Genomic DNA, 26,652 nt, shown 5'->3' with positions numbered 1-26,652 from the left:
AGTTATCCGGGGTTACCCGACCTGCTCCTGAAGGTGCGCAGACTTTGTTCGCACATCCGCCGTTCGCCCGTACACTCCAGCCGTATGCAGAACCATCAGCGATCTTTGAACCTTCCCCAGCATCGCCTAATCATCGATGTTGCAACAAGGTGGAACTCCACACTGCACATGCTTCAGAGACTGTGCGAACAGAGGCGTGCTGTTATGTATTTGTGGGAGGATACACATACATGGGCAGGCAGTTGGATGGCAGACATGGAGTTGTCAGGTGTGCAGTGGTCGAAGCTACAAGACCTCTGTCAAGTCCTTCAGTGTTTTGAGGAATGCACACGGCTGGTTAGTGCAGACAACGCCATAATAAGCATGAGCATCCCCCTAATGCGTCTGCTGATGCAAAGTTTGACGCACATAAAGGAGAAGGCGTCTGCAGCCGAGGACGAGGGAAGACATGATGACAGTCAGCCATTGTCTGGTCAGGGAAGTCTACTGGACAAGGTGGTGGGCGAAGAGGAGGAGGATGAGGAGGATGATGGGGATGAGTATTTTTTGGATGAGGAAGCTTCTCAGGGGGCAATAGAAACTGGTGGCATTGCAAGGCCAGGTTCAGGGTTTTTGAGAGAGGCAAGTGACGTTGATTTGCCCGAAAGTGCTCCTCAACCCAGCCCAAGCAGTGAATTGACAACTGGGACATTGGCCCACATGGCGGATTATGCCTTGTGTATCCTAAAAAGGGACCCCCGCATTATAAAAATGATGACCGATGATGATTACTGGTTGGCCTGCCTCCTGAATCCACACTATAAGGGGAAACTGCAAAACATAAATGCTACATGAGAACCTTGAACAAATATTGGCAACCAAACAAGTAACTCTTGTTCACCGTTTGATTCAAGCATTCCCAGCACACAGCGCCGGTGATGGTTCTCACATGAGCTGCATGGGGCAACAGGGCAGTGGTATTAGAGGTGTACAAATCAAAAGTGGCGTTGGACAGAGGGGTTTTCTGACCAGGTTGTGGAGTGATTTCGCAATGAAAGTGACAGGAGACAAAATTTGTCCAGTATGGTTACTAACTATTTTTCCTCCCCTATCGATGTTCTCCCTCCCCCTTCATTCCCATTTGATTACTGGGCATCCAAAATAGACACCTGGCCTGAATTGTCCGAATATGCATTGCAGGAGCTCGCTTGCCCAGCAACTAGTGTGCTATCAGAAAGAGTATTCAGTGCTGCTGGTTCAATACTGACCGAAAAAAGGACTCGTCTGGCTACCCAAAATATTGATGATCTAACCTTCATTAAAATGAACCACTCATGGATTTCTAATTATTTTGCCCCACCTTTCCCGGCTGACACCTAGCTTTCCATTAAAAAGGTCTTTCTTTTGGACTGGTCTTACTGAGTGTTCCAATTTCTCCATTTGCAGCTGCTGTATGTCCAGCATACGACATGTTTACACCTCCCTAAATGGGCTGACTCCCCCCATGTGGCCGTGGTCTCGCCACTTGGCAGAAGCCCCCGTGAGAGTGCCTTTTTTTTCTGAAGAGGTGGGTGTGCCCACTTTTGGTCGACGGCACTGGCACCGGGTCCCTCATAGTACAATGAAGTGTCTCTGGCGGTGGTGGCGCGCACCCAACGTCAGACACACCGTTGTAACATGAGGGACCTTGGGCCAGTACCGCCGGGCATGAGATAGTGCCCCCCCCAGCTCAAACTGTGCTCTACCACTTGCAAAATTATCTGCCACTGCTCCACTGCTGTTTAGTCTATGCGGTGAAATCCTTCAATGCCTGGCACTGACAATACCAATTTGTTGACATGTATGATGCTACTTAAAATATTCAGTGGCCCTGTCCTACATTTACACCAGTAAATTCTTTGCGCCAAATAACAATGTCTGAAAGTCATCAGAGGAGCCCACCCCTGTATCTAAGTATGCCACCCTTTTTTTAATTTGTTTTCTTTTTTTGCGAGACATTAACATCTATGTATTATTTTGGAGTACTAACTGTGTCAGACACTCCTTCCAATTGTCCTCCGCTGACGACACCAATGCTGCCTGTGTACCCCTGCAAGATAATTGAAACTGCATTGAGCCTACTTTTTAATGTTAGGCCTACTAAGTCTGTCTGTGGTCCCTCCTTCCAATAGTCCTCCGCTGACCACACCAATGCTGCCTGTGTACCCCTGCAAGATAATTGAAACTGCATTGAGCCTACTTTTTTTATGTTAGGCCTACTAAGTCTGTCTGCGGTCCCTCCTTCGAATAGTCCTCTGCTGACCACACCAATGCTGCCTGTGTACCCCTGGAAAGTATTTAAAAGTGCATAGAGCCACCTTTTTTTATGTTATTCCTACTAAGTCTGTCTGCGGTCCCTCCTTCCAATAGTCCTCCACTGACCACAACAATGCTGCCTGTGTACCCCTGGAACCTAATTAAAAGTGCACAGAGCCTACTTTTTTTATTTTATGCCTACTAAGTCTGTCTGCGGTCCCTCCATCCAATAGTCCTCCACTGACCACACCAATGCTGCCTGTGTACCACCGCAAGATAATTGAAACTGCATTGAGCCTACTTTTTTTTATGTTAGGCCTACTAAGTCTGTCTGCGGTCCCTCCTTCCAATAGTCCTCCGCTGACCACACCAATGCTGCCTGTGTACCCCTGGAACATATTTAAAAGTGCAGAGAGCCTACTTTTTTTAATTTTAGGCCTACTAATTCTGTCTGCGGTCCCTCCTTCCAATGGTCCTACACTGACCACACCAATGCTGCCTGTGTACCCCTAAAACCTAATTAAAAGTGCATAGAGCCTCCTTTTTTATGTTAGGCCTACTAAGTCTGTCTGCGGTCCCTCATTCCAATAGTCCTCCGCTGACCACAACAATGCTGCCTGTGTGCCCCTGGAACCTTTTTGAAACCTGCATTGAGCCAACTTTGTGGTGTAAGGCCTACTAGCAGTGTCTGTCTGAGCCACTCAATACAGCTGTCCTCTTAAAAAAATGATCTGCAATTGTCAGGTTTTCAGCCTATCGGAATTTTAAAACTGCAGTGGGGCTACTAGTTTGGTTGGGGCCTACTAACAGTGTCTGCCGCTCCAAGGTGTTGTCCTAGTTGCCTTTCCTGAGCTTCTATCTTCAGGCTCTTGTTAAATAGTTGTTAAATGGAACAAATGCAGTGGGGCTACTTGTTTGGTTGGGGCCTACTAACGGTGTCTGCCGCTCTTTGCTGTTCTCCTGGTTTCCTGTCCTGAACTTCGATCTTCATGCTCTCATTAAGTAGTTGTTAATATAACACTGCATTTGGCCTACTAGTTTGGTTGGGGCCTACTAACGGTGTCTGCCGCTCCTTGCTGTTCTCCTCCACTGAACAAAGCAGTGCCGCCTGTTTACTACTGCTACCAATTGAACTGCATTTAGACTACTTACTGATTTGGGCCTACTCACTGTGTCAGCCTCTCATTACAGTTGTCCTCCACTGAACAAAGCAATGCCGCCTGTTTAGTCCTGTTACCAATTTTGAACTGCTTTTAGCCTACTTTTGTATTTGGGACTATATCTGTGTTTCCTCCTCATTCTGCCCATTGCCCAGCCAGTGCTAGATGACTCTGCTGGTACATTGACCCAGACCGCTAGATTTCCCCTTGCACGCTACACAGCCAGATTCTGACCCTGCTAAAAGTGAGGTTCCCCTTCCCGCATACTATACCACCTTACACGGGGACAAAGAGGAAGGTGCAGATGAAAGTGCAGGTTCCTTCATTAGGTGGGGGTGGGGATACTCGTTGGCGACGTCACTGGCACAGGACCCCTCATAGTACGCAAAAGTGTCGCTGCCGGTGGGAGGCGCCCCTGCCGTGCAAACACACCGCCGTACTTTGAGGGGCCCTTTGCCAGTGCCAATGCGAACGAGTGGGCCACCCCTGCGTGCTCAGGATCACAGCACTTGCAAAGTTGAAATACTTACCTCTCTCTGCTCCACTGCCGTGACATGGTCCACGTTTCCTGGGCCCTCTAAATACTTGAACCAGCCATACCCCCCACAACTTTAGCCAAATGACCCCCAATGTCCAATGCCTAACTATTATTATAAGGTAAATTAAGATTGACAAGCTTCAGTACCAAGAATGGATGTTTTTGCCATAAAAATGGGCACTGTAGGTGTTTTCCTGGCCTCCACTCACTGCCGACTATGCTCCCCCATTGACTTGCATTGGGTTTCGTGTTTCGGTCGATCCCCGACTTTTCGCGGTAATCTGCCGATTTCACTCGACTCGACTTTTGAGATAGTCGGGTTTCGCAAAACCCGACTCGACCCTAAAAAAGTAAAATTCGCTCAACCCTAGCCTTAACTACTTGAAAGAGAAGTATTTTAACGAGATACCACACTGTTCAATATGCGGACTGCATTTGTTAATTTTTTAAACTAAAATAGTGTAGCGAACTAGGGTAACAGACAGTAAATAAAGCTGAATGTAGGCCTGATTTCCACATTTTGCAGGCAACAAATACATCAGACATCTGACAGCGATAACACACTGTCAAATATGTGGCCTTTTTATATTTTTTTATGCTAAATAGTGCTGTATATAATTAGAGTATCAGAGAGAAAAAAAAGGGGTACACTGGCCTGCAATGACCAAACTTGGACCACGCAGATATATGAGGGCTGTCACGGAAATACCACACTGGCAAATATGTGGCCTTTTTAAAAAAAATGATGCCAAATAGTGCTATATACAGTATAATTAAAGTAACAGAAAGCAAAAACGGTGTCAAAACGGCCTACAATGACCAAACTTGGAGGACGCAGATATCTGATGGCTGTCACGGAAATAATACGCTGGCAAATATGTTGCTAGGTGTCGAGTTCCCACCTTTGCACAGGTGGAATCTTGAACCACCTCCGCTGCGGTCTGCCATTCTTCTCCAGCTGCAATGCGGGTGACTACCTCTTAAAGCTCATCAAGAGAATGCCAAGAGTGTGCAAAGCAGTCATCAAAGCAAAAGGTGGCTACTTTGAAGGACCTAGAATATAAGACATATTTTCAGTTGTTTCACACTTTTTTGTTAAGTATATAATTCCACATGTGTTAATTTATAGTTTTGATGCCTTCAGTGTTAATGTACAATTTTCATAGTCATGAAAATACATAACAATCTTTAAATGAGTAGGTGTGTCCAAACTTTTGGTCTGTACTGTAGGTACAAGTATTTGAGTTAGCATGGAACTGTCCAGCAAACTGATTAACTCAGAGGGAAGAGCTGCCGTCTGGTGCACAGTAGCTGCTGGGTTCAAATCCTGACAAATATTAGTAGAAATGTAAGGAAAGTATTAAACTGGTTTCTGTGCCATCTGAGTCTGGCTGGAATACAAAAAATTGGAGTTGTTGCATGAGGTATCAGGTCTCCCAGTTAAGAAGGCTTACACTGCTCCCTTAATAACCAGGACATCATTGAAACTTCAATTAAACGCTTTAAATTCTAGGACAGACCCTGATACATCATGCATGGCCTATGGCTGACTGGTTCTGTGCCATTATAAAAGGTAAATGGGGGGGTTCATTGATTAGTCAACTACCTGTGCTACTTTCCTTACATTTTTGTACCAATAGTACTGTGTGAAACTAATTTTCGTGCCATCTGAGTTTGGCTGGAATCAAAAAATAAAATTGTAGGTGTTTCCTGATGTATCAGGTCTTTCAGCTAAGAAGGCTTGCACCACTTTCTTAACCAGCAGGTCCTCATTGAAATTTCAATGCCAAGCTGTAAATTCTGGTTAATACTCATGCATGGCCCATGCCTGACTGCTGCGCCATTATAACTGTGTGTTAATTGATGCCATATTTCACGGTATCTGCCCCTCATTTGAGCTTTTTTGGAATCTATTTGCCCACCTGAAGGTGTTGTCTATGCCTTTGGTTTTGCCTCCCATTGAATTTAATGAGGTTTGGATACGTTCGATTAAGCTTTTAGCAAACTGTTCGGCGAACATTGGTCCATTCACCGAATCCAAACTGAACCTTGAATGGTTCACTTCTCTCTACTAATGACCAACCCTGAGCCTTTATTTTATCTCAAAGTGCCTAAGAAATTACAAAGTTCCATAAGGAGGGTTTTTTATTATGAATACTACTGGAATCATAACATTCCCCATAGCATCTCATTTTACGAATGTGTGCTTTTATGGGTTGAATACTGTGCTTAAAAAGTCAGGTGCTGCTATAAAAGGTCTGTGAATGCAGCAATACCGTGTGCATAGAAAGAGGGAAAGATAAGTGGCATTTTCCAATGCTTATATAAAAATCTTATGTCCATGTTCTACTTTATTTCTGTTTCCAGCTTTTTATTTGTAGCATATGACATTACAGACATGCATGCACAAACATTCTAGGTGGACAAAGACAATCCTAATTATTTTTTCCCTGCCAGTGGAAAGTCTATATAGCATATCTAAATGGGGAAACGAGGCATGTGCTTGTAATGTAAGACTGTCTTGAAAAAGAGATATGAGTAACTTCTACAGCTGGCAGTGCTTAACTATGATGACTAATTGAATCCGGACATGGCATGTACTCTCCATATCTGTTTGCCCATTCGACATGTTTCCAGATATTTCTTCTTACTGCAATTCACTACTTATTATGGTGAAACATTATTTTTTGAAGTAAACATTTACTTTTATAAATGTAAAGTATTTTTTTATGCCAGAAGCACTGAATCAAATTTAAACTTTACGTCTCTATTAATACAAAATGTACAACTCACATCTATTATGACATTTTTAAATGGCAATTCCCTGATAAAATATGAATATTGAAATAGTCTGAATTTCTGCTAATCTTTTTATCTTGCAGTTTAAACAGCAACACATATATTTCTGATTTATACTTCTAAAAAGTGGATTGGACAGGTGCCACATGTTAAATCATATTTGAACCAGTGCTACATATAAAGAGTAGAGAAGGCAAATCAAATGTCAGTCAAAGTTTACAAAATGTTTGGACTCACCAAAATCCAATATTTTTGGCCATTCACTTTGGGCACATTGAACAATATAACAGCTAGCTAGAAGTAGAGGATTAAGAAAGGGATAAAAAATCTTATACTCACTTCTTAACCAGAAATTACCTAACCCACCACTGCTAATCCTCAAATCGCTCTTCTGACTTGTATTTTATTCATTATTTATTTTGTCTACTATCTACCTTTGGCTTTGTCTTCCATAAATTTATCCCCACATAGTCATGTGCGATGAGTTTCCAGTTGTGTGTCAAAAGTATACAGCCAGACTTTGTTGGTTAGCAATAGCATCGCTATATTTCTCCTGTACTGTAATGAGCCTATCTGAGGGGGCAAATTTTCCTGCGATACTACTCCTGCAAAGTATAAGGGATGTATAATGGTAAGGGACGGGGAAGTGGACGTGATGCTAATGGTGAGCGCAGAAGTCGAGGCCATGGGTGAGATGAAACTGTGCCTGCTGAGTGAGCAAAGCGAACACACAAATCATGTTGACCTAACTTCCTGTCCCACTTTGTAGGGGAAAACGGAACACCACTTTTGAAGCTAGACTAGTGTGAAAAGGTGGTTGAATGGACAGCAGATAATGCTTCCAGTCACTTTGCTAGAACCACCCTATCGTCCACACAGTCCATTCTCAGAAGCCGTGATTCTGGACCATATAATCCTCACCCTGATCACCTTTCCTCCCACCATGCTGATGGCCTGGAGACAAGTGATCCCACATTTGGGCACTCTGAAGAGCTGTTCATGTATATATTTATAGATTCTGGCCTCTTGCTCTGCCTGTTTCATGAAGGACATGAGGAGATTGCATGTAGCGATGCCCAAATATTTGAGCAGCCACGCTCACAAGAAAGCGACGGTGGGAAAATGCAATTAGTGTCACAAGAGGTGGACGATGAAGAGAAACAATTGGCAAAAAGATATGTTAAGTCAGAAAGTCAGGAGGAGAACCAGGGCGCAGAAGTAGAAGATGAGGTGGTGAAAGATGAAGTAACTGACCTAAAGGTACCGTCACACTAGACGATATCGCTAGCGATCCGTGACGTTGCAGCGTCCTGGCTAGCGATATCGTCCAGTGTGACACGCAGGAGCGATCAGGCCCCTGCTGTGATATCGCTGGTCGGGGAAGAAAGGCCAGAACTTTGTTTCGTCGCTGGCTCTCCCGCTGGCATCGCTGAATCGGCGTGTGTGACACCGATTCAGCGATGTCTTCGCTGGTAACCAGGGTAAACATCGGGTTACTAAGCGCAGGGCCGCGCTTAGTAACCCGATGTTTACCCTGGTTACCATCGTTAAAGTAAAAAAAACAACCACTACATACTTACCTACCGCTGTCTGTCCCCGGCGCTCTGCTTCTCTGCTCTGGCTGTGAGCGCCGGGCAGCTGGAAAGCACAGCGGTGATGTCACCGCTCTGCTTTCCGGCCGCTGTGCTCACAGCCAGAGCAGAGAAGCCCAGCACCGGGGACAGACACGGAAGGTAAGTATGTAGTGGTTGTTTTTTTTACTTTAACGATGGTAACCAGGGTAAACATCGAGTTACTAAGCGCGGCCCCGCGCTTAGTAACCCGATGTTTACCCTGGTTACCGGCATCGTTGGTCGCTGGAGAGCTGTCTGTGTGACAGCTCTCCAGCGACCAAACAGCGACGCTGCAGCGATCCAGATCGTTGTCGGTATCGCTGCAGCGTCGCTTAGTGTGACGGTACCTTTACTTGAGCAGGTGACATGCAGAGCGAGAACATCAGCACATAGGGTGAGGGATCCACAGCACTACAAGAGACAGGATGATGCAGGGGGGGAGGGGCAGAGACACAAGTCAGGCAACTGTTCCCCAGTGAACTAACATGGCAGAAGCTGCCAGGCCAAGGGTTAGTTGTTCCTGATTCTTGCACTTTTGCAACATCTGCCAAGACTGCATCAGCAGCAAATCTTCCATCCTAACCACCACTAGCATGCTCAGGCACATGACAGGTAAGCACTGACTAGTTGGGCTGAAAGCCAGGCTAAACAGAAACAACCAGTGCACCGCCATAGAGTAAGTATATATATAGGGGGTGCAAAATAGTAGAATAAACTAATAGAACACAAAAAAGACAAGACTCTACTATAAAATGCACACCACCCAACATAATATAACAAAATACAAATTTTATTGGCACATATGTTAAAACACAATTAAAAACACTATACTGCTTGCAATCATCCTGAAAACATTGTATAAACCCCTACAAAATATCCATTATACAGCCTGAGACAAAAAATACAATAATATGTATATCATATAAAGTCAGGAACACCCTGCCTAATGGCTCATGGGGTATCTAAAAATACATGGACACCAACATGAGGAACCATGCAAGGGTTAACAAACGCTGCAAACCTATACAAACCAGCGTATGAAGAGAACAGGCTGGAGGATACAGCTGGAGGCTGGAGGATACAGGCTGGAGGATACTTGGTGTGTGCTGGCTGTAACCTGGTGGCAGCTCTGAAGCTTGGCAACCTTGCTAAAGTACCATGCCTGGCCCACGTGCTCAAGTTCATGGTTCAGCAATTTCTCAAAACCTACCCAGATCTGATTGAGTTACTTGTGAAAGTACAGAGTATGTGTGTTCATTTCCGTAAGTCACCAACAGCTGCTGCTTCCCTGGCAGTCCTGCAGCATTGATTGCAACTTCCTGCTCACCGACTGGCGTGCGATGTCACCATATATTGGAACTCAATGTTTCAGGTGATGGCAAGGCTTTGTAAGCAGAAGAGGGCAGTAGCTGAATACCAGCTGCAACATGTCCATCGGTATTCTGGTCAGTCTCTGCACATAACAGCTGATAAATTATCAAAATTGTCTGATGTCTGTGCAGTTCTCCAAAACTTTCAGGAGTCGACCAAAATGGCGAGCAAAGATGGCGCCATAATCAGCTTAGCCATCCTGCTTCTCAGCATACTGAAACCCTCGTTGCTCACAATTAAAGAGAAAGCTTTGCTGGCCAACCAAGTTGAGATGGAGCAAGAAACTATACTGGTTGGTGCTACACAGCCTAGCCTTATCTCATCTTCTCAACACGGATAGGGTGATAATGAGGAAGAGGAGGGAAATGAGCTTGTTGCCTGCATTACAGTTGGTACTACCAACTCCACCTACATTTCAGCGTGAATGGCTAGTAGATGAGGAGGGGAGCGAGGACAAGGAGGAGAATGAGGATGAGGAGTAGAAGTTTGGCATTTGTTTTGTTGGTGGGGACAGATAAGTCTTGGCTGTTGGCAGTTTGGTGCACAAGGCTACGTTTATGCTCCGCAGCCTTTCCCATCACCCAAAAATCGTACGTATTTTGGCCAAAACTAATTACAGGCCGCTCTCCCTTCTAGATCCATGGTACAAGGTCCACTTTCCATCTCTCCTTCCCATGGCGTAAAGGTCTAGTAAAGCGTTGCAGTACCAAAAGGCTTTAGTTGAAGAATTATTAAAAATATTCCCATCTGACAACACTGGTGGCAGAGGTCACAGTAAGTGATGAGCGAACGTGCTCGCCACTACTCATTACTCGCCCGAGTATCACTATGCTTGGTGTACTCGGCGAGCACCGAACATTTCTGGGAATTTTCGGCGGTAACTGGTGTGTCCACCCAGCATTTTTGGCAGACTTTAGAGACCAAGTCACGCTGCAGAGATTGTCTGCCAGGCCATGAAACGCCGCAGCCATCATTGTTGTGGTCGTGCTGTGATTGGCTTGGTAGCACAGCATTATCCCAAATATAAGAGACCTGGTGCCCCCCTGCTTGCCGCATTCTGTTCCTGATTCAGCGAGAGTAGGGAGAGCTGGTGCCAAGATAGGGTCAGAATTATGGTTTTTATAGTTAGGGTAGGTCTGCAACTCTAAAATCCCCTACTCCTGAGAAACCAACAAGCCTTTTTAGGGCTAATTCGTGGGTCCCGATATTGCAGCGCTAGGTAGGCAGGGCACGGCATATCCACATCAGTGCAAGGCCTGCAGGAACTGTATGTGCGGACATAGCTTCCACTGCATCTCTCCCGAAGCTCCATAGCTGTCTGCTGCAGCAGCTTTTTTACTATATACCTATTTTTTTTCCAAAAAATTAACCCCCCCCAAAAAATATACAGTCTGTTCTGTCAGAAAGAGGTCTGTTTAAAAATCATAGTTTTTCAGGCATACGTAGCATAGTTGTGTGTGCTAGCCTTGTTCTACAATTTTTTTGGTGTTTTAAATTCACCAAAAAAGGCCTCATGTATCTGCGTGCTCCAAGTTTGGGCATTTTAGGCCATTTTGCACTGTTTTTGCTGTCTGTTAATCTAATTATATACAGCCCGTCCACGTCCTTGTCCAAGCACAGCCTTCAGTTGTCTATAACCCAGTCTTTGGAATGCAAGCGGAAATACCCAGCCAATGCCCCACAGGTCACAGTCCTAAATTCTAATGTTTCTCTTCTGCTTGCACTAGAAATGCTGCCTTTTAGGCTCATTGAGAAGGAAGCTTTCCGCAACCTGTTGGCGGCAACCGTCCCAGGGTACTCGGTCCCCAGTCGCCACTATTTCTCTTGGTGTGCCATACAGGCATTACACCAGCATGTGTCCCACAACATTACCCGTGCCCTCAAGAATGCTGTTACAGGAAAAGTTCACCTAACCACGGACACATGGACAAGTGCTTGTAGGCAGAAATGGTACATCTCACTGATGGCACACTGGGTAAACAGAGTGGAAGCCGGGACCCAGTCGGACATTGGGATGGAACACATCCCCTCCATGCCAAGGATTGCTGGTCCTAAGTCAATCAGGGTTGCCACCACAGTCTACAGCTCCTGCACCTCCTTCTCCTCTTCATCCTCCATCTCTGAAATCAACACATCAGTAAGAAGCTGAAGGCACTGCAGCACTGCCTAAGCCAAGCGGCAACAGGCTGTGCTGATGCTAATCTGCATAGGTGACAAACGGCACAATGCAGAAGAGTTGTGGACAATGCTGAAAGAGCAGTCAGATGTTTGGATGACACCACTGAACCTACAGCCAGTCACCTGGTGGTGGTTATGAGGCAAGGTGAGCTCACACACGTACCTTGCTTGGCCCATGTGCTTAACCTCGTGGTTCTAGTTTTCTGAAAAGCTACCCGGAGCTGCCGGATCTGCTAGTGAAAATGTGCCATCTGTCTGCCCATTTTAGAAAGTCAGCTACAGCTTCAGCTGCCCTTGCCATGCTTCAGCAGCATTTGCAACTCCCAGCTCAACGGCTGGTGTGTGATGTCCCCACGCACTGGAACTCTAATGTCATGAGGCTAACGCGACAGAGAGGTTCCAGAGAACCGCAGCGCTCTGGGCCTCGTTCACACACAGTGAACTGAAGCTCTTCTCCTGTATTTTGACCTGGCTGCTTTGTGCCAGCAGTGCAGGAGTTAACCTTATTTGCTAAGATGCTGTGAGCTGGGTCTCTCAGCTGAAGTGGATTTTTGTAATCTGCTCCTCTATATAGACCCAGCCTTGACTACAGCTAGTGTCAGTGATCAATTCTGCTGCCTGGCTTGGAGGTTGAAGGAGAGTGATATTTGGAGCTTGGAGGTTTATTACAGAGATTGGTGTCTGCTGTTTTCATTGCTTGTTAAACCTGTTTTCCTTCCTAGTTTTCTCCTTCTCTTCCCTTCTATGTGTACCCTCTGTGATTGTGTGAGCATTTGGTGAGTTTGAGACTTTTAATTACCTTGTCTGTATATCATGTTTATTGTTGTGTTTATACACTGGTGCAGTCCTCCTCCCTGGGGGGAGAGGGGGCCACTTATTGGGCCTGCACAGGAGACAGGGATACGCTGGCGGCTCGGGCCTCCTAACCATCATAGGTACCCCAGAGATAAGGGAAAGCCAAAGCCTTATTAAAGTGGTAGTGACAGGTGCGGGTCCCAGTACGCCATCATGCCCCTTTAACGCCGGTTACGGTGTGACATCTAAGCTACATATGTTGGAAAGGATTTGTGAGAAGAAGAGGGCAGTTGTTGACTACCAACATCAACAAGGCCGTCAATATTCAGTTCAGACTCCATACATAAGACCTCAGGAGTGGACATGGATGTCTGACATATGTACCATCCTCCAAAACTTTGAGGACTGCACCAAGATGGTGAGCGGCGATGATGCCATAATTGGCGTCACCATCCCGCTTCTCAGCATTCTGAAAACCTCTCACAATTAAAGAGGATGCATTGCAGGCAGAGCACGTGGACATGGAGCCAAGAACCATACAGGGGGATTACACTAAGCCCAGCCTCATGTCTTCTCAATGTGGATTGGTAGTCAATGAGGAGAAGGAGGAGGAGGAAGAACAGGAGCTACTTTCATGCGCTATATACGGTACTGCAAACACAGCTGTCATACTGTCTGTTCATTGGGGATGACCTGAGGACAGGGAAGAGGAGGATGAGGATGAGGAAGAGGAGGACAACATGGTCAGTCGTCCTGTTGGTGAGGATACGGAAGTATTTCCTGTCAGCAGTCTGGCACACATGGATGACTTTATGTTGCGCTACATTTCACGTGACCCTCGGGTTATCAAAATTTTGGGTGACACTCGTTACTGGTTGATGACACATGTAGACCCAAGATACAAGTAAACTTTCAATCTCTTCTACCAGAGGCAGAGAGGTGTACTAAAGTATTGCAGTACCAGAGGGCCCTTGCAGCGGAATTACTTATAAAATTCCCATGTGAGAACGCTGGCAGCAGACGTCAGAGCTTGTTGTACAACCAAAGAGTCCAAGCGAGAGAGACAGAAGTAGAATCCAGCTCAGGCAGGGGAACAATGGCAACATTCTGGGACAGTTTTCTCAGACCCTCCCATCGTGACAGCACAGAGGCAAGGAGTGCTGTCACAAGAAGTGCAATGTTTGGGAAGATGGTGAGGGAGTACCTTGCAGATCATACAAACGTCCCCGTGATTCCTCTGTGCCTTTTAATTATTGGGTATCCAAGCTGGACACGTGGCATGAAATGGCTCTCTACGCCTTGGAGGCCATGGCCTGCCCTGCTGCTAGCGTTCTGTCAGAGCGGGTTTTTTGTGTCGCTGGTGGAATTATAATAGATAAGCGCATCGGCCTGTCAACTGAAAATGCTGACAGGCTGACTCTCATAAAAATGAACAAGGGCTAGATTGGGAAAGACTTCTGTACACCACCAAGTGAAAACAGAGGAACATAACCTCAAATACATTCTCTCTTTTAGGGAGGTGTTTTCTCATGCACCTCCTCACAACCACACATTGGTCTGTTTGTTGTTAGCCTCCTCCATATCCTCTTCCTCATCACAGAACCACTAGATGACCAGGGTGAAAGTGCTCTGTACTGTTATAGGCCGGTGCATTTTGGGGAAGGGGGCTGTGATGGCACTATTTTAGTTAGAAAAAAAGGACCTAACATTGGGGAATTGGGCATTACATTACATTGGGCCTACTTCTTAACTCTGTCTCCTGCATTGTGTCCTTTACCTGCCACTAGATCACCAGGGTGAACATGCTTTGTACGGTGAATTTTGGGCAAGGCTGCTATGATCACACTATTTTATTTAGTAAAAACAGGACCCCACAATGGAGAAGAAGGCATTACATTACATTGGCCCTACTTCTTAACTTTGTCTCCTGCAATGTGTGCTTTAACTGACACTAGATCATCAGGGTGAACGTGCTCTGTACGGTTAATTTTGGGCAAGGGGGCTGTGATGGCACTATTTTATTAAGTTAAAAAAGGACTCCACATTGCGGAATTGGGCATTACATTACATAGGGCCTACTTCTTAACTCTCCTGCAATGTGTCTTTTACATGCCACTAGATCACCAGGGAGAATGTGCTCTGTGTTAGGGTTAGCGGAACACACCGAGTAAAAATAGATGTTTATTATAAATGGTGCGCTCACAGCCTGGGGTCCACCGTGCAGGAGGAATCTGCTGCTAGTGAATGTTGGCACTGTTTGGCGGTATAGACTGGCTCTGTCACCTCACAGAGCAGCCGTGAGAGGAAAGCACTGCACCTCACAGGAACACAAGCTTACTGCCGAACTGATAGCAGTCAGTGGTTATGCACACACACAATCTCCTCACCGGATGTGCCGGTATTCTAGGGGCTTATTTTAGCCGGGTCCCTGAACACATTCATGCATAACCAAACTGGTGCAAAGCACATATTTGGATTGATACTAGCGCATGGCCGTGCGGCCATGCGAGCCTTATATAGCTGCAGCAAGTACAAGACCTTCCTAGAAGGACCAATGAGAGGCTGTCACAAAGCCAGAGCACCTACAGGACCTTCCTGAAAGGACCATGTGACCCTCGATCTCCACTGAGAGATCTTACTCTGGGCATGCTCAGAACGAGAAAAGCAGGACTTAGTCCTAGAAGCGTCTGCTCGCCGCTGCCCAGCACTGGCTTCAATGGCAGAAGCAGACAAAGCAGCAGTAACTCTTTGTACAGAGTGGGACTGAGCAAGACGCTGGGTCTGACGCCTCCACTGAGCAGGCTCCACTGCGGCAGGAGAAGAATGGGAGACCGCAGCGGAGATGGCCCGAGATTCCCCCCGTTCAGATGCGGGAACTCGACCCCTAACATTATCCCCCTAGGGCCCCCCCACCTTGGGCCTCGCTACGCTCGAAGGTGGCAATGAGCTGCAGAGCCCGAATGTGCTCAAGAGACTCCCAGGACCTATCTACAGGACCGTAACCCTTCCAGTCCACCAAATAATTTTTTTGCCACATACCACCTTGCACCCCAAAATAGCATTCACCTCGAAATCGTCCGTAGACTAACCCGATGTCCTGGCAGATGACTCAGAAAACCGGGACATGTATACAGGTTTGAAGAGGGACACATGAAAGGTGTCAGTGATACCAAGGCGTGGAGGAAGGTCTAAATGGTAGACCACAGGATTAACCTGTTCGAGGACCTTGAAGGGACCCAAGTAGCGAGGTGCAAACTTAGTGGACTTTACACGCAGCCTGATGTTATGGGCGGAGAGCCACACTAAATCGCCAGGAGCAAAGGTCGGGGCAGGGCGCTGATGTGCATCGGCGGAGGACCTCATCCTCTCCTTGGAGGCCCGGATGGCATCCTGAGTGTGGTCCCAAATGTCTCGTGCCTCCACTGCCCAGTCTGCCACCCAGGAGTCAGCAGAGGACACGGGCATAGGCACAGGAACCCGCGGATGCTGGCCGTAATTAAGGAGGAAAGGAGTCTGATCGGTGGAGTCAGCTACAGTGTTGTTAAGGGGAAACTCTGCCCACGGTAACAAGGATGCCCAGTCATCCTGCCTGGCAGAAACAAAATGTTGTAAATAAGTGACCAGAGTCAGATTGGCTCTCTCAACCAACCCATTCATCTTGGGATAATAAGCCGAGGAGAGATTTAACTCAATACTGAGTAGACGACAAAGCTCCCTCCAGAATCGAGATGCAAACTGGGGACCCCGGTCACTGACAATCTTGTCCGGCATACCGTGTAAGCGAAAGATATGCTTGATGAACAAGGCTCCCAGAGCATGTGCAGAAGGTAGCCGTGGAAGAGGCACCAAATGAACCATTTTGGAAAAATGGTCGGTGATCACCCAGATAATGGTGCAGCTACGAGACTTGGGTAAGCACACCACAAAGTCCATCCCAACCATCTCCCAGGGCCTGTCTGCCACCGGCAGAGGGAAAAGCAACCCAGCTGGCCGTTGTCGAGGGGACTTGTTCTTGGCGCAAGAGACACATGCCCGAACATAGTTTGCAACATCACGAGCCATATGCAGCCACTAGTATGTCCTCGCCAGTAACTCAGATGTCCTTTTGGAAACAAAATGTCCACTCACCCTGGACGAGAGTGCCCAAGAGAGAACCTCTGGTCGCAAACTGGATGGTACAAAAGTCTTGCCCGGAGGCACAGACTCTAGCAAAACCACGGCCACAGTTCTCAGGCTCTCGGTGGGGACAATAAACCGAGGCTCCTCTTCCTCCTCCACAGATGACACAACGGAGCGAGAGAGAGCGTCGGCATGAATGTTCTTCTCCCCAGAAAGAAAATGGAGGGTGAAATGAAACCGGGAGAAGAACAAGGACCATCTGGCCTGGCGAGAATTTAGCCGCTGGGCTGTCTGCAGGTACACCAAATTTTTATGATCTGTGAAGACTTGGAAGGGAAAACGAGCTCCCCCTAAGAGATGTCTCCACTCCGAGAAAGTCAGCTTCATGGCTAGCAACTCCCTGTCCCCGATGGAATATCTCCTCTCTGCTGGTGACAAGGTCTTAGAGAAGGAGAAGCAAGGATGCTTCCGACCTTGAGCATCCTTTTGGAAGAGGACTGCTCCAGCACCAACGGATAAGGCATCCACCTCCATGATAAATGGCTTATCTACATCGGGGCAATATAGGATGGGAGCGCTAGCGAAGTGAGACTTTATGGAGTTAAAGGCCTTGGAGACCTCCTCAAACCACAATTTGGGATTTGCCCCCTTCTTGGTGAGGGCAACCAAGGGAGCTACCAAAGTTGAGAAGTGCGGAATGAACTGGCAATAATAATTAATGAACCCCATAAAGCGCTGCACCACTTTTAAAGAATGGGGTTCCTACCAGTCCATCACAGCCTGTAGTTTGGCAGGATCCATAGCCAATCCCTGGGCGGAGATGATATAGCCCAGGAAAGGTAAGGACTAATGCTCAAACATACACTTCTCCAACTTGGCATAGAGGAAGTTTGCCCGTAGGAGGTCAAAGACTTAGCAAACATCTCTCCGGTGGGAGTCAATATCTTAAGAGTAGTGTTGAGCGATACCGTCCGATACTTGAAAGTATCGGTATCGGATAGTATCGGCCGATACCCGAAAAATATCGGATATCGCCGATACCGATATCCGATACCAATACAAGTCAATGGGACATCAAGTATCGGAAGGTATTCTCATGGTTCCCAGGGTCTGAAGGAGAGGAAACTCTCCTTCAGGCCCTGGGATCCATAGGGATGTGTAAAATAAAGAATTAAAATAGAAAATATTGATATGCTCACCTCTCCGGCGGCCCCTGGACATCATGCTGCTAATCGGGAGGCTTCTTTGTTTAAAATGCGCGCCTTTAGGACCTGGGAATGACGTCCCGGGTTCTGATTGGTCGCGTGCCGCCCATGTGACCGGCACGCGACCAATTAGAAGCCGCGACGTCATTCTCATTCACAAAAACTCCTAATTCTAGGAATTGAGGACGTGCGAATGACGTCACGGCTTCTGATTGGTCGCGTGCCGGTCACATGGGCGGCACGCGACCAATCAGAACCCGGGATGTCATTCCCAGGTCCTAAAGGCGCGCATTTTAAACAAAGAAGCCTCCCGGTTAGCAGCATGATGTCCAGGGGCCGCCGGAGAGGTGAGCATATCAATATTTTTTATTTTAATTCTTTATTTTACACATCCCTATTGATCCGATACCGATACCCGATATCACAAAAGTATCGGATCTCGGTATCGGAATTCCGATACCGCAAGTATCGGCCGATACCTGATACTTGCGGTATCGGAATGCTCAACACTACTTAAGAGTAGTTGAGAATATCATCCAGATAGACTACGACCGAGGTGGAGAGCATATCCCGGAAGATGTCGTTCACAAAGTCTTGGAAAATGGCTGGAGCATTACAGAGCCCGAAGGGCATCACCAGATATTCATAGTGCCCATCCCTGGTGTTAAAAGCCATCTTCCATTCGTCCCCCTCACGGATCCGAATCAGGTTGTAAGCACCCCGCAGATCTAATTTAGTAAATACCCTTGCTCCCCGAAGCCTATCAAAGAGCTCAGATATCAAGGGCAAAGGATACTTATTCTTAACGGTGATGGCGTTAAGACCTCTGTAGTCTATGCATGGACGCAGTTCTCCATTCTTCTTCTGCACGAAGAAGAACCCAGCCCCAGCAGGTGACAGTGACTTCCTGATGAACCCTCTTGCCAGATTCTCTTGAATATACTGAGACATTGCCTCCGTCTCCGGGAGAGATAACGGATAGACTCGACCCCGGAGAGGCTCAGCACCAGGCAAGAGATCAATAGGACAGTCATAGGGGCGATGGGGCAGAAGGGTCTCCGCTGCCTTTTTGGAGAACACATCTGCATAAGACCAAAATTGCCTGGGGAGGGAGGATAGATCTGCGGGTACCTCTGTAGTAGCAACCTGAAGGCACTCCCTTTGACACCTACCCCCACAAGATTCACCCCATCCCAGAATTCTGCCTGAGGACCACACGATATGAGGAGAGTGGTACCGTAGCCAAGGTATCCCCAACAGGACCTCATCAATTCCCTCAGGAATGAAGAGCAGAGATATAATCACCTGATGGGATGGCAACATGGACAGAGTAAAAGGGATGGTCTGGTGTGTTATCTGTGGGGGCAGTGTCAAACCATTCACCACTCGTACCGTTACTGGTTGAGCTAGCATAACCAGGGGAATTGCGTGATGTTGGGGGAAGGCAGAAGACATAAAATTGCCCTCCGCCCCAGAATCCACGCAGAGCTCTACTGAGTGGGAGGATGAGCCTATAATAATTGTCCCCTTAACGGACAATTTGGAGGCAAACGTCGCCGTGTCTAGTGTACCTCCACCTACTACCACTAGACTCTGACATTTCCTCGACCACTGTGGACATCTGGTGGCAAGATGTCCAGACTGCTGGCAAACATGACAGACCTTGAGTGCACAAGCGGTGCGGCACTTAGATCCCGCTCGTGACACTTCTATGGCTTCATGTGACTCAGGAATCAGGACCGGAGATTCCAGAGGTTTGGTGAAGGTAGCAGCTGGCCGAAACCTCTGTCTACATTGGGCTCGCTCTAACCTCCACTCGTTAATATGGAGGTCAATACGAGTAGACAGTTATTAACTCCTCCAGTGTGGCAGGAATCTCCCTAGTTGCCAGAGCGTCCTTCACGTGATCAGCCAGCCCCCTCCAAAATGTGGGGATAAGGGCTTTATCCAACCACTCCAGCTCAGAAGCTAAAGTGCAGAAGTGGACGGCAAAATGGCTGACCAAGGACTCACCCTGAGTTAATGCCAGCAGTTGGAGTGCCGTATCATGGGTGACTTGAGGTCCTAAAAAGACCTGTTTCAGAGTGCTCAGGAACAGTGGAGCACTCTGCGCCACATGATCGCCACGCTCCCACAGCGGCGTAGCCCATTCCAACTGTTGGGAATTCAGCTTTTGGGCTCCCTCCGGTGGTTGTAGAGGGTAATGCTGTTGTGCCTGGATTGCAGGAGTGGACATGTGTATCTACTAATTGCAAAACTGACTGGGGTATATAGCTTTGCAGGATCCTTTAGTCAGTGCCAGTTGTCCATTGTTCTTGAAGGATTCACTTCCCTGCTGGTCTCTCCAGTTTGCTGTGCTTTTCTACAAAGATAAGTCCTGGCTTTGTTTTTGCTGTCCACCTGCAGTGGACCTTATAGTTCTGTGCATTTTCATGTTTTTGTCTTGTCCAGCTTGGTCTGTGAAGGATTTTTTGCAGCCTAGCTATTTCTCTGGAGATGCAGATATACCCCCCATGTCTTTAATCAGATGCGGTGATCCGTATTTTCTGTGGTGGATATTTTCTAGTGTTTTTATACTGACCGCATAGTACTCTGTTCTATCCTTCCTTTTTAGCCAGTATGGCCTCGTATGCTAAAATCTGATTTCATATCTGCGTATGTTATTTCCCTCTCCTCTCGCAGTCAATATTTGTGGGGGGCTATCTATCCTTTGGGGATTTTCTCTGAGGCAAGATAGGTTTTCTGTTTCTGTCTTTAGGGGTAGTTAGATCTTAGGCTGTGCCGAGGGGTCTAGGGAGTGTTAGGTACCCCCCACGGCTACTTTTAGTTGCGCTGCTAGGTTCAGGGTTTGCGGTCAGTACAGGGACCACCTTCTCCAGAGTACGTCTCATGCTGCTCTAAGGCCACCAGATCATAACATCCAACGCCCTTTCCAACAGACACAATAAATCCCACCTTATCCCGCTCTGTGGGAAAACGTGCAGCCAGGAGCTCGAGGTGAATAGAGCACTGACTCACAAATCCCCTACAAGATTTGCTATCTCCAGAAAATTTTTCTGGCAGTGGGAACCGAGATAATGTCGGAACAGGGGTGGCAGTGAACAAGGTTGCTGCAGCCACGCTTGCAGCCTGTACAGCAACTGCAGTAACATCCACAGCTGAGGTTGAGCTCTCGAGAGCCACCAACCTACCCTCCAGCTGCTAGATATACCGCAAGGATTGCTGAATGTCCGCCATTTACTAGCCAGACCCTGGCGCTAGTATTATGTTAGGGCTAGTGGAACGCACCGAGTAAAAATAGATGGTGCGTTTGCAACCCGGGGTCCACCGTGCAGGAGGAACCTGCTGCTAGTGAATGGTGGCACTGTTTGGCGGTATAGACTGGCTCTGTTACCTCACAGAGCAGCCGTGAGAGGAAAGCACTGCACCCTGTTAGCCTCACAGGAGCAGAAGCTTACTGCCGAACTGATAGCAGTCAGTGGTTATGCACACACGCAATCTCCTCACAGGAGGTGCCGGTATTCTAGGGTCTTATTTTAGCCGGGTCCCTGAACACATTCATGCATAACCATAGTAGCGCAAAGCACATATTTGGATTGATACTAGTACATGGCAGTGTGGCCATGCGAGCCTTATATAGCTGAAGTACAAGACCTTCCTAGAAGGACCAATGAGAGGCTGCCACAAAGCCAGAGCACTTACAGGACCCTCCTGAAAGGACCAATGGACTTAGCTGCAGTATCTGACCATGTGACCCTCGATCTCCACTGAGAGATCTTACTCTGGGCATGCTCAGAACGAGAAAAGCAGGACAGTCCTAGAAGCGTCTGCTCGCCGCTGCCCAGCACTGACTTCAATGGCAGAAGTAGGAAAAGCAGCAGTAATTCTTTGTACAGAGTGGGACTGAGCAAGACGCTGGGACTGATGTCTCTGCTGAGCAGGCTCCACTGTGGCAGGAGAAGAATGGGAGACTGCAGCGGAGATGGCCCGAGATTCCCCCTGTGCAGAGGCGGGAACTTGACCCATAACACTCTGTACCGTGAATTTTGGGCAAGGGGGCTGTGATGGCACTATTTTATTTAGTAAAAAAATGGACCCAACGTTGAGGAATTGGGCATTACATTACATTGGGCCTACTTCTTTACTCTGTCTCCTGCAATGTGTCCTTTAGCTGACACTAGATCACCAGGGTGAACGTGCTCTGTACGGTGAATTTTGGGCAAGGAGGCTGTGATGGCACTATTTTATTTAGTAAAGAAAGGACCCCACATTGGGGAATTAGGCATTACATTACATGGGGCCTACTTCTTAACTCTGTCTCCTGCAATGTGTTCTTTAACTGCCACAAGATCACCAGGGTAAACGTGCTTTGTACAATGAATCTTGGCAAGGGGACTGTGATGGCACTATTTTATTTAGTAAAAAAATGACCCCACATTGGGCAATTGGGTATTACATTACATTGAGCCTACTTATTAACTCTGTCTCCTGCAATGTGTCCTTTAACTGACACTAGATCACCAAGGTGAACGTGCTCTGTACGGTGAATTTTGGACAAGGTAGCTGTGATGGCACTATTTTATTTAGTAAAAAAAGGACCCCACATTGGGAAATTGGGCATTATATTATATTGGGCCTACATATTAACTCTGTCTCCTGCAATCTGTCCTTTACCTGCCACTAATTCACCGTACAGAGCACGTTCACCCTGGTGATCATTGGGCAAGCGGGCTGTGATGGCACTATTTTATTTAGTTAAAAAGAGGACCCCACATTGGGGAATTAGGCATTACATTGCATTGGGCCTACTTCCTAACTCTCCCTCCTGCAATGTGTCCTTTACTTGCCACTAGATCACCAGGGTGAGCATGCTATGTACAGTTTTTTTTGGGTGAGGGGGCTGTGATGGCACTATTTTATTAAGATAAAAAAGGACTCCACATTGCGGAATTGGGCATTACATTACATAGGGCCTACTTCTTATCTCTGTCTCCTGCAATGTGTCTTTTACATGCCACTAGATCACCAGGGTGAACGTGCTCTGCACCGTGAATTTTGGGCAAGGGGGCTGTGATGGCACTATTTTATTTAATAAAAAAATGGACCCCACGTTGAGGAATTGGGCATTACATTACATTGGGCCTACTTCTCAACTCTAAGTTGCAAAATACTCCGGTCAGGTGATGAAGACGGAGCTGTTCCGTTGAAACGCGTTGTGGATTTCAATAAACAAAGAAACTTTTAATCCTTTCATCTGTGTCCTGTGCGCTTCCATGTGACCGGAGTATTTTGCAACTCACTGTTTATTCCTCTCCTGAGGCACCTGGCAGGAGCTGCATCGGACCTTTCTCAATCAACATTTCCCTTGACCACCAGCCTGGCGCTCCGTTAGCCTGTCATTTCTGTATCTATTTACTTCTTAGCTCTGTCTCCTACATTACATTGAGCCTACTTATTAGCTGTGATGGCACTATTTTATTAAGTTAAAAAATGACTCCACATTGAGGAATTGGGCATTACATTACATAGGGCCTACTTCTTAACTCTGTCTCCTGCTATGTGTCTTTTACATGCCACTAGATCACCAGGGTGAACGTGCTCTATACGGTGAATTTTGGGCAAGGAGACTGTGATGGCACTATTTTATTTAGTAAAAAAATGACCCCACATTGGGGAATTGGGCATTACAGTACATTGAGCCTACTTGTTATCTCTGTCTCCTTCAATGCGTCCTTTAACTGATACTAGATCACCAAGGTGAACGTGCTCTGTATGGTGAATTTTGGACAAGGAGGCTGTGATGGCACTATTTTATTTAGTAAAAAAGGACCCCACATTGGGAAATTGGGCATTATATTACATTGGGCCTAAATCTTAACTCTCTCTCCTGCAATGTGTCCTTTACCCGCCACTAGATCACCAAGATGAACGTGCTCTGTACGGTCAATTTTGGGTGAGGGGGCTGTGATGGCACTATTTTATTAAGTTAAAAAAGGACTCCACATTGCACAATTGGGCATTACATTACATAGGGCCTACTTCTTAACTCTGTCTCCTGAAATGTGTCCTTTACCTGCCACTAGATCACCAGGGTGAACGTGGTCTGCACGGTGATTTTTAGGCAAGGTGGCTGTAATGACACTATTCTATTTAGTGAAAAAATGACCCCCCATTGGGGTATTGGGCATTACATTACCTTGGGCCTACTTCTTAACTCTGTCTCCTGCAATGTCTGTCCTTTGCCTGCCACTAGATCACCAGGGTGAACGTGCTCTGTGCGGTGAATTTTGGGCAAGGGGGCTGTGATGGCACTATATTTAGTAAAGAAAGGACCCCACATTGGGGAATTGGGCATTACATTACAGTGGGCCTGCTTCTTAACTTTGTCTCCTGCAATGTGTCCTTTACCTGCCACTAGATCACCAGGGTGAACCTGATCTGTATGGTGAATTTTAGGCAAGGGGGCTGCAATCTCACTATTTTATTTAGTAAAAATATGACCCCCCCATTAAGGAATTGGGCATTACATTACATTGTGCGGTGGACCTTCATCAGTCACGTGATATGTAGAGTTCTTAGAAGGGATGTGCCCATATGGGCAGACACTAGTTAGTTTCAGTAAATATGCAGAGTGATGGTCCGTGTACGGCTTTAAGGGCAGCCCCCGTGCAGGGATGGCGTAGTACTACGCCATCCCTGCACGGGGGCTGCCCTTAAAGCCGTACACGGACCATCACTCTGCATATTTATTGAAACTAACTAGTGTCTGCCCATATGGGCACATCCCTTCTAAGAACTCTACATATCACGTGACTGATGAAGGTCCAGTTTTTGGGACTGAAACGTTTTGTTGCTGATAATAAAATATATCTCCAGACACAAAGTTGAGTGCCAGGTTTTATTATATATACTTCTGAACTCAGTCTCCTGCAATGTGCCCATGAACTGACACTAGATCACCAGGGTGAATGTGCTCTGTACGCTGAATTTTGGGCAAGGGGGCTGTGATGGCACTGTTTTATTTAGTAAAGAAAGGACCCCACATTGGGGAACTGTTTGTCAGCTCATGCCCTCCATTACAAGTCTCAGAAACCCACACCCCTACATTGGGCCTACTTCTTAACTCTGTTTCCTGCAATGTCTCTTCCTTATCTCCGACGAGATGACCTAGGTGAACATGTTCTGTACTTTTATAGGAAACAGAATTTTGAGCAAGGGGGGCTGTGATGGCAATAGTATATTTTTAAAAAAGGTAACCCCATTGGTGAAACCACATCCTTGTTGGCAAAGACTTCATAACATTTGTGTACCTTAAAGCGCTCACTTGAAAAGCTCCTTTTTGTGTTGCCTGGTTGCTCACATTGGACACAATAGACTTCATATAAATTTGATAAAGCAATGTTGTTAATTTGGCTAAGGAGTTCATTACAAATATTTCTTTGTCGACTATATTAGTTTCTCTCCTTGAGAGCGATAACTTTGGCTGCCTAAAATGTACAAATGGCAAATATACAAATGGCGATTTGGAATCCAGATTAAAATACTGTATACCGAATGCATTCAGACAATCACATAGCTGCATTTCTTGTAAAACATTTATAGATGTGACAGACACTACTCATAGTGACACAATCTTGAGAAATGTTTGTTTACTCACTTCACAAACAGTTCTAAGCCTCTATATGTTTGCTGTTTGTCATTTTAAAACATTGAGGTTTACTGAAACGGTTTACTGAAACTCTGCCTGTGGTGGTTGGATCTAAATCCTTGTGGCTTTTATTTTCTAGGGGTTTATGGCCCCTCGTCTGATGACTCCATGATATCTCAGTTTCATACAACCTTGAAAGCTGGCCACTTGAAGGTCTGGGTGAAACTAGAGATACTACATAATGTAAATCACTATATAAGACCAGAGAAACATGACTAAGACAGGTGCCAAAACTGGGGTATCTGTACATTTACAGTATGCTGGTACCTGCATAATTGGGGACACCCATGTAGTGTAGGTAATCTCCCACAACCTTATCTCAGGTCCACTCTAATCATTTCAAAGAGAAATTGCCTGCTGAATTCAGGTCTTATTGATAATAATGCCTCACTGTCCAGACCATTTTGAGGTCTAATTCATAACTGTGCATTGTTGTTGCATTTAATAGCCCTGCATCCCCTTTTCTTCCCCACTTGTTCCCATCTTTTACCCCACCTCTTTCCCCAATCCCCTTTCCCTTCCATTTATTCCATTCCCAAATAATCAGTACCCCCACCCTCCCTAACCAATCCCATTCCCATCCCATACCTTTCCTTAATTCTACCCCAACTTATCCCATAACCTATTTCATTATATTGGGCAAATATCCTCTAGGCTTAAGGAATTTGAAGCTACTCTCCCCCAAAGGAAACCAGCAAGAATTCCATGTTAGTTGTTTAAACATGTTTATTAACATTCTTTTCTTTTTTTTCTCATTCAATTATTATGTTGATTATGAATTTCACCATTTTTTATCTTAATCTCTTTCTTTTCACCACCTCCCTTTTCTTCTTTCTGCTTCTCCTCCCCTCTCATTTTAACCCTTGCATCATAAGGCACTGGGAATGTCAGA

Source organism: Ranitomeya imitator, chromosome 10 (genome assembly GCF_032444005.1).
Source record: "Ranitomeya imitator isolate aRanImi1 chromosome 10, aRanImi1.pri, whole genome shotgun sequence".
NCBI lineage: Eukaryota > Metazoa > Chordata > Amphibia > Anura > Dendrobatidae > Ranitomeya > Ranitomeya imitator.
This window is presented reverse-complemented; position numbering follows the sequence as displayed.